This window comes from Dreissena polymorpha, chromosome 10, assembly GCF_020536995.1.
Source record: "Dreissena polymorpha isolate Duluth1 chromosome 10, UMN_Dpol_1.0, whole genome shotgun sequence".
Lineage (NCBI taxonomy): Eukaryota > Metazoa > Mollusca > Bivalvia > Myida > Dreissenidae > Dreissena > Dreissena polymorpha.
In genome coordinates, this window is record NC_068364.1 from 19,398,483 (window position 1) to 19,407,857 (window position 9,375).

Here is a 9,375-nt window from a genome sequence, read left to right on the forward strand (position 1 = left end):
GAATTTGTTTGTAAATTTTATCGTTTTCTCAACCATTATTTATATTGTTAGTGCATATCGTTTAAAAGCTTTAATATGTTGAGTTTTTAAAATGTAGTCGTTAATTAAGATTGCCGTACGATCTTTGATAAAACGGGCCCCAGTCGAGTAGTTTTACGTCTCAGGGTAAAAAATCTGGCTGGTGATACATTCGGTGAAACATAAACTCTTTTCAATAAAAGTAGTAAGCATGTTATATAACGTCATGAAAGCATACGATTAAAACGTGCTGCGATACAATTGGCTTTTCAATTATGTAGGCGCCATGTGGAAAATTTAACAATATCAAACCTCAGAGAAATCTTTATTACATTTTCCATACAAAAGCATTTGTATTTTCTTGGGAAAACATTGTAAACCGAGTCTAGTTATTTGCTGAATGGATATCGTTAAAATATCACAAAAGCGTTTTCTCACACATTGAAACATTCCAGAATATAAAGTAATCATGACGAATAAGCATCGAATTATACAACAGGACATAAAATACAAAACAATTTCCGATGATTCTACTCTCCACAGGGCTGCAATTTGCTTAAGACGCTGTTGATGATATGAGAACACTTACAAGGTCGAGTATGTTAGAATTGTACTTTACTTTCCGACAAATGTCTTATGAGAGAAACTTTGAGTAACTCATGTTAATAAATTGCATTACGTAACACGGACTAAAGTCGTTTTTTGCGAAGTAAATAATGTCGGTTAGATCTCCAGTTAGAATAGGACATAAATAAAGGTATAAATATATAAATACGAATTTATCAATGAATCTTATTCAAGCAATCATTTAATATCGAAGAAAATGTTGGCACTGGCAGGCTAGAGATTTCCCTCACTGCAAACCCGATCGAAAACATAATGACAACGAGGAAATATTTCAAAGACGAACTTATGTGTTCAACAATAAATCCTACTGTAATATCTATGTTAATATCAACAACTTTAATATAATTGTAATACAACTAATGTGATATATATTTAACAAACTGACAGAAAGGCAAATGTAATGAAGGAAGCTAAAGAATGATTGACGTATGGACTATGCGCTACTACTGCTTATTGTATACAATACCGCGTTTGTGTTATTGTTAAAATGGGCATTGTTGTTGTTGTTAAAACGCGTGATGTAGCTACATTATTTGACAGGGGGCGGGCATGGGGACAATAAAACTAAATCTCATGTAATTAATATAATGGGATATGTTTAAAAAAATGCAATATATGTTTTACCCTTAGTTTAATAATAAAATAAGTGCTAGATATTAAATACATCCACTCAGTACTATGAAACCCATGTACCATTTACACAATTTTTATGAAAGTGCCTGACTATGACCATCTCATGTTTAGAAAGGACGTTGAAAACTAAAACAATTTCCGTATCCAATCCATATATTAGGAGGACAGTTGCGGAAATATGAGGACAATAGAGCACACAGTGTATGTGTTAACAACGTTTTGTGGACAATTGAACAGCAACTTACATACCAGAGCGTCTGGGAAATGAAACGAGCGTAACAGGCAACGAAGTATTATCCTATGCCGTCATTCTATGCCAGACCTGAACACATTAATAGAGCACGTTAATACAACCAATTCAACCAATCGAATTAATCGATTAAAGGATAAAAAATAACAATCAAATAAATATATTTTGATATCATTGACCAGCATTAAGCATGTTAAAAGTGACGTAGGCATCTAAAGCTCCAGCAAAATGTAGCCAAACATGTCACGTATTGTTTTTTATAGGTCAAATAGTATTTAGGTACTGAAAGGGAGAACCGCTTTGTTGTATTAAAATGACGATGTACTGTAGGTCGAATTTAGAGAAATTTTACATGCGGTACACTATTATTTTTACATGTATAAATTTTGCGAAATGCCGACTGATTGCTTAAATGTAAACTTAAACTTGCGGTCCAATATGTTTTAGTGTGTGCTATGGGCGCGTGGGTGGTTTAACGTAGACACAGCTCACGAGTTTCCACTGTGTGTTTTCATTTTTATTCTTCATGAATATATCTTTTATATATTGAGATTCAGTCACAAGGTGGTACATATACTTCAAATAAGTAAAAAAATATATTCACTACAATCTTCATAAACATATATTTGTTTTGTTGGGATATATATATGTCGTGGTTTACATAGGCATTCGTAGTAAAGCTGGTATTGCCAAATTAGAAAGTGTGTGTTTAAAATATGGACATAGTATACTAAAATGATTATAATAATTAAGAATATATCATTCAATTAGCGTTTAATGCTGTGTTGTTGCCGTTATTATTTCGGCTGAAATTCAATTTTGAAAGGAGAGCTGGGTGTTTTATCAGAAGGCGATATATTGCTTTGTTTAGAAGAAAAATATGTACCCTTCCGTTGCATTGTTTTTTTACATTTATTGTTCAAGTTGTTTAAGTAACTATTGTGTTTTCAAATGTATATTGTTACAAAATTAAAGATTAAAATAATGCACATACGTTATTTTGTATGTATAAACGATGGTTTAAATTAACTGTGGTAATTTGATTACCGCAGTTATTTACATGGTTAGGTTACCACCGTTTATTTTCATTTGTATAAACGATGGTTACTGCGCGGTTACCTAACCATTATAATTTGTTAAATTGCCGCAGTTAAATTACCAACAATGCAATAGCTAAAGATGACGTCATTTTCATTGGACTCTGCAAAACGGGCTAAAGCTTTTAGCGACAGAGAAATTGACGTGATTACAGATTTCATAAAAACAAACATTCACAAGCTTAGAGCGAACCATGGCTCGGGCGGTCCGGGCATGGTTGCTCGAGTAAGAGAAATCTGGAGTGAACTTATAGCGGGGGTAAATGCTTGCGGCCACGGCCCTAGGACTCTCCAACAAGAAAAAGAAAAGTGGAGAAACTTGTAAATATAGAATAAATATGTCTTTTATTATAAATTTACATAAAAAAGACGAATTTCCATATAACGATTGAAAGAAATTTAACTTATGACAAAATTCAGCACTGAGGGATATAAATTTTGCCCGAGAGTGGCTCGAACCCTCGACTGCCGTAGTAAAATCACGTTGTTTTTTTGCAATTCATAGATCAACAATTCACCTAGAAATGCCAGAATATTAAAGAATGTTAATAGGCGAAATGAAATGTATCCATCTGTGTTATATTGATTTTAGACAAAAAACGCGAAATCCGAGGTTTCAAGAGAGCGAAACCATGCTGCCGCTACGGGGGGAGGACCGCCACTGCCAGAGATGTCACAAACCTCGCAGGCGGTGGCGAGTCTTTTCGCCACCTCGGCCTCGTGTCACGGCATCGTGGACGACGCAGATACCGTCATCAGTTTGTTCAATATTGTTTTAAGATTAAAGTAATATACATGAAAGATATTCCCGATATTTCATCTTCATAAATCAATATGTTTAACATACCCAAATATTATTAATACCAGTATGAAAAATTATCGAATAATTTAAAACATTTCGTTTATTACCATGTGCTATTAATTATCCATTGATGATTGTCATTGATGCATTAGATCCTTTCCAATCCTTTTCGAAACAAAATCAGTTACACTCGGAACACATTCACGCATTAATTTAAATTAAATCCAAATCGTTGTAGCGGTTACTCCTCCATCGCCGAGTTTCCTGGGGCTGCCCATGATTGATATTATTACCGCCATGGACATCCCAGATCCCTTCGGTGTGGCGGAAACTGTTTAATACAGTAAGTACATACACTTAAAACTCCATCCTTTAACGTTTAAGCACCGAAATGCGACTGTCCACTTCAACATCCACAGACTGAATGACGTTGACTTTTCACAGCGACTGTTCCAAAAATGTTTGGGTGAACTAAATTTATATGCTTTTGACATGTGCTTTGTGTAAGTAAAAAGTTTTTCCTTGGTTATAATTATATCAAAGGTGCATAAATATTCGCCACTTATACGTCTGATGCACACATATGTTTGAAAATGCGGTTTTGATAAGTTCCATGCTATTCATATGAATATGTGTAGTTTTTTCTTCGCAAAATTAACCTGTGTAATTAATGAGCGATTCCAAAAAGACACCGTGTTGGTGCAATGTGTAGGGGACCAATGAGGGGAAACTATTGCCTTTATTTTTCATAATAGATACAGATTTGTTTAATATAATTTCCAGATACGTCGAAAACCAAGGAAAAAACTACCGGTAGGTTCTTTCATCAAAACTATTAAAAGTCTATAAAGGAACATGTACGATATAATATTTTTTTTATTTGTAAATTTTAACAGTGCCTATATTATTTATTGAAATAAATTGTATACATCATGAAATGTAATGCTACTATTACAAATACTTCTAGCAGTACCACTAACATTGCAAGTGCTACCGCTACCACTACAAGTACTATGCTACTGCTACTTCTAAACTTCTAATGCTACTATTTCTACTACCACTGCTACTTCTAGTGCTAAGTACTAATACTACTTCTACTGCTATTACTCATACTTATGAAACTACCACGTTTACTACTTCTTCTACAACCACCACCACTACCACCACCACATTGTCTTCTTTTTTCCTCTTTTATTCAGTTAAATAACTTGGAAATAAATTATATTCGAATATTTGTTGTTCAATTCTAGCAACCTCTGTTCCATCAGCCTCAACAGAAATGTCCAGTGACAGAAGAAGAAAGAGGTATACATTGGAATATGTAAACTTGAGTACTATAATTATTGATAAATCATGACTTTTCTTTTTGTGAGATTATTTTTTTAATTGGCAAGTTCATGAAATGTTATTGCTTGATATCATTATGTATTTTTGTTTAACCTTCAATTTCATAAAAATAATTGTACATTAAAACATAAGATCAATTACTTGTTCTTTGGGACATACTTTTTGAACATTGTTCTTTGTGACATACATTTGTACTTTTTGAACATTGTTCTTTAAGGACTCTCAAAGATGCCCAATTAGAGGCACCGGAAAGCCAGGTAAAGATGAGCAGGGCGGGGGCAGAATGCTTCAGAAAAGTGGCCCGGCTTGCAGACTTACGTATAGAAAAACATTAAAAACATTATTCTTGTTAATGTTATTTTACTGTTAACTCTTTTTCTTTGATCCATTGATTTGTTAATAGCAACAACATTTAATACAATATTATTTATTTTACTACATATGTTCATGTATTTTCACAATGTATATTGCAATAAATAATTCATTTTCCTTTACAAAGTTGTTACTGTTTAGAAACAATTCAAAGCTTGTAGTGCACATAAATTGCACTATTTCTTTATAAAATTTACTAACACAGAGGAAAAAGGTAAAAACGGACATATAGAAAATGTCATACTGTGACATTCTCCTCTGCTAAGAGCAAAAAATGTCTCCTGACATTTCATGACTCTTTAACTAATAAAATACCTACAATATCCACAAAACATACAACTGTAAAGTACCCGGTATGACTTTGTGATTAACTAATCAACTTGATTTATGACAAACTGAATTACAAGTAAAACTATATCTCAAAAAGTATTTGCATTTGAAAATAGTTTCTTCCAGTGGTTTCTAATATCAAGTATACGTATATGCTAAACATTGTGAAATAACATGTCGGAAAGAATTGAACAATATCAGTTGATGCTGGTAAGTGCCACATTCATCAGCTTAGTACTGGATTGTGTTAACAACCAAGGGAAGTAGCTGCAATAGACATATCAACATTTTATACAGGATTTATTTCCCTGCAACAGATATTTCAAGTTTATTGCCTAACATTTAATTATTTTAAAGACTGGTACACAAACACATATAATTAAATGTGGTAACACATAGTACCTGAAATTAAAAGATCGTTATTCACTTATTCTTAAAGGTACATACTCAATTTTCTGAAATAAATGGTACTGCTAACATTAAAAACATATCATATAAACATAATGTGCAAATATTCTTTTGAATCATCTGCAATAAAACAATACATTAAAATAACTGTAAAAGAAGGGTAAAACATTATATGGCTAATAAAATAACATAAAATACAGTTTATGCAATAGTAGCCATAATCACCATGTATGAATATTAACATACTGTCTCTGTGTTAGACACTCATCTTAGATGTCTGAAAATAATCAGTAGAAATGAGAATTTCAAACTGAAACAAAAATAATTGTATTTAATCTGAAACTTAATAAAGATCAGACCTACACAATAAGACATCTGAAAACATTTTACAACTTTTCAATGAAATGAAAGTACATTTTCAACTTATTGAAACTGTGACATTCTCCTCTGTCACACATGATAAATTTCACCCTGGGGGAAAGTCTCTACATGAGCTGTAATTGGTTGAACCCAATCTCCATACAAATCTGGCTTTCTCCTTTGTCTCTGTGGTCGTTGTGGTACCACCGGCTCTGCAGCATGTGGCCGTTCTGGAAACACCGGCTCTGCAAAGTGCGGTCTTTGGAGTAACACCAGCGTTGGAGCCTGTGATGTATTATTTCTGCTCTGGTCTGCAATCTGAGACTCGGACCTATGACCTTAGGATAAAGATTGGTTCTGATTAGACATATTATTACCTGAAAAGTGATAATCAGTATAACTGTGAGGTTGAGACCTAGAAAAACTTGCGTTATTAGAACCAGGTGTGTACCGCTAAAAATTAAACGCTAGGTTGGACCTACCAGTAGAATTATTACTGGATTTACGGTCACAAGTAGCACGTGAGATGCTAGATGGTAACTCCGGTCGAGAAAATTGACACAGGGTTGTGGTAACGGTCTTCTCCTATGTGGTATGATAATTCTCGGGCTTACCTCACTTGTCTCAGAACCACTGTTTGACTCCGACTCTGATGGAAAGTTGATTTCCATGGTCGTGTCGATTTCCGGTCTTGGTATGTTCTGTTTTGGTATGGGTGGTTTTGTCGTTTCCGGGTAAGTATTTTCATATGGGATAGAGTGCAGAGGAAGTATAAGATTCCTATGTAGGGTTTTAACTGGTCCCTTGCCACTCTCCTTCTTCACTCTGTAGACTGGTATCTTCTGGTCTGGGATTTCCATCACAAGGTATGGGTCTCGCTGCAACTTGTCGTCCAGCTTCCCTTTTGGCGTCACATTCTTGATTAGTACCCTGTCACCAATCTCGAGCGTGAAATGGCGTACCTTGGTGTCATATATTGCCTTGTGGCGCCCATACTGCTTCTCGGAGATCTGCTTGGCTGTTTGGTAGGCGATGTCCAGTCTTTTCTTATTCTTGGCTGCATAGTTGTCCTTGCTGGTGGATGGAGCTATAGAGTCCTTCACCCCAAGGAACGCATCAATGGCCCGTCTCGGGTGCCATCCAAAGAGAAGATTGTGTGGTGAGAAGCCTGTGGACTCATGTCTAGTGGAGTTGTAGGCGTGAACCATGGGCTTTACATGATCCTTCCAGTTGGACTTCTCGGCTGGATTCAACGTGCCTTACATCCCAAGTAGTGTCGCATTGAAGCGCTCGGTGACTGGATTCTCCATAGGATTGTAAAGGGTAGTCCTCGTCTTCTGCACTCCTGCTATGTTGCATAACTCCTTAATGACCTTGCTCTCGAAGTATCTTCCCTGGTCACTATGCAGTCTTGCTGGAAACGAGTAGTGGGAGAAGGAATTCTCAAACAGGACTCTAGCCTCGGGCTGTGCAGTCTGGTTGCGAGTAGGTATGGCTTGGGCATAGCGAGTGAAGTGGTCTGTGATGACGAGGATGTTCTCGTATCCACCCTTGGACTTCTCAAGCGAAAGGTAGTCTATGCATACCAGCTCCATGCGATGAGAACTTGTAAATGGTACCAGGTGTTCTTGGGCTTTGGTAGGTGACTTCCTCCTCAGGCAGTTGGGACAGGTTTGAACCTTCCTCACTACATCCTTCTCCAGGCCTGGCCAGAAGAACCTCTGCTTACCAACCAAAGTGTCCTGTCTCGCCCTTGGTGACCTACATCATCATGTCCTTTCATGGCCCAGTCTCTGTAGCTCTCTGGAAGAATTAGCTGTAACATATCCTGACCGTCTATCTGACACTTTCTGTATACAATACCGTCTTTGATGGTAAAAGAGCTCCTATGTCTCAGGTACTTCTGTATGTTCTTGGATTCCTTTTTCAGTTGGTACTTAGGTAGTAGAAGTCTGTTATCAATGATATGGTGAATCCTGGAAATGGTAGGGTCTTTCTTTTGTTCCTCCTTCCAGTTTACCTCACTTAGGCCTGTAGCTTGGTAGGTAGGATACTCTGTGTCTGTCCCAAGTTTACCATTGTCTGTAATGACGAAAGACTCTGCCATTGGATGTCCGTCTGACCTGGCTATGGTCTCGGAGCACAGGGCTTTGATGACATCTGTGAACATCTTGGTTTGATACCTTTCTGTTTCCGAACAAAACCTGAAATTGTTGAAACTTCATTATGGTGAATGACTATTGGACACTTGTTGGTTGTCTTCACTGAAACATAATTTGTACAATTCATAGCATCTAAAGCAATGCTGTAAGGATCTTCTGAAATTTTATCCCTGTTGCAAAAAACGTAAAACATTAGTACCAATAATACCGGGTACACTCTGTCGGTATTCTGTATCAGGAACAATCAAAATAGGTACAATAATGCTGGGTTCTAAAATAGAAGGAATCAAAATGTCACCCTCAATGTAACCTAAATATGGTAAACGTGTACCACACACGCCAACGAGATCTAAATTGAAACATGACATACTGCATAAATCTGGTTTCGGTTCAAGAGAATTGAAGAACGACTCTGAAACTAAAGTCACCATTGACCCACTATCAACAAGTACATTTGTTGTAACACGACAAATTACTGCTGAGCCTTCATTGGCTTTTCCTACCATCCTGTCTGCTAACAAATTCATCTTTGCTTTAGGGCGATTTCCAATATTGACTTCCCCAGTTTGCCCAGCAACTGAGGAGTCTAGGCTTTTGGGTTATTTTGAGATGTGCTATTATAACTACCCTCTCGCTGGCTGTTTCCACCACGGTATCTTCCACGATTTCCACCACGGTAACTACCACGATTTGCACCATGTTAATAACCACGATTTGGTGTATACCCACCTTGTCTGTTCTGGTTATTGTCCCTACAATAAAATTCATTATTACTGGAACCTGCAGCATCTATTGGTTTCTCTTTCATCTGTTTTTCAAGAGAAAGCATTTTGTTCATGAGTAAGTCCATTTTACTGGTAAGCTCATCAACAGTTTTGTTGTCTACTGCTGTGGACTGTTGAGCTGTATTAACTATTGCTGAAATACTTCTAGCAGCTGACAACTTGTGCTCCACTGATCGAACCTCTT

The 9,375-nt window shown here is 36.4% G+C and overlaps 1 long non-coding RNA gene across 1 annotated transcript; it reads left to right on the top strand.

Moving 5' to 3' along the window:
- Nucleotides 1-3,670: 3,670 nt before the first annotated feature.
- LOC127847737 (uncharacterized) lies at nucleotides 3,671-5,032 on the top strand. The gene is made up of 4 exons (XR_008034148.1): nucleotides 3,671-3,770; nucleotides 4,211-4,240; nucleotides 4,678-4,732; nucleotides 4,992-5,032. It is a non-coding gene; the product is annotated as an uncharacterized LOC127847737 (long non-coding RNA).
- Nucleotides 5,033-9,375: the final 4,343 nt, after the last annotated feature.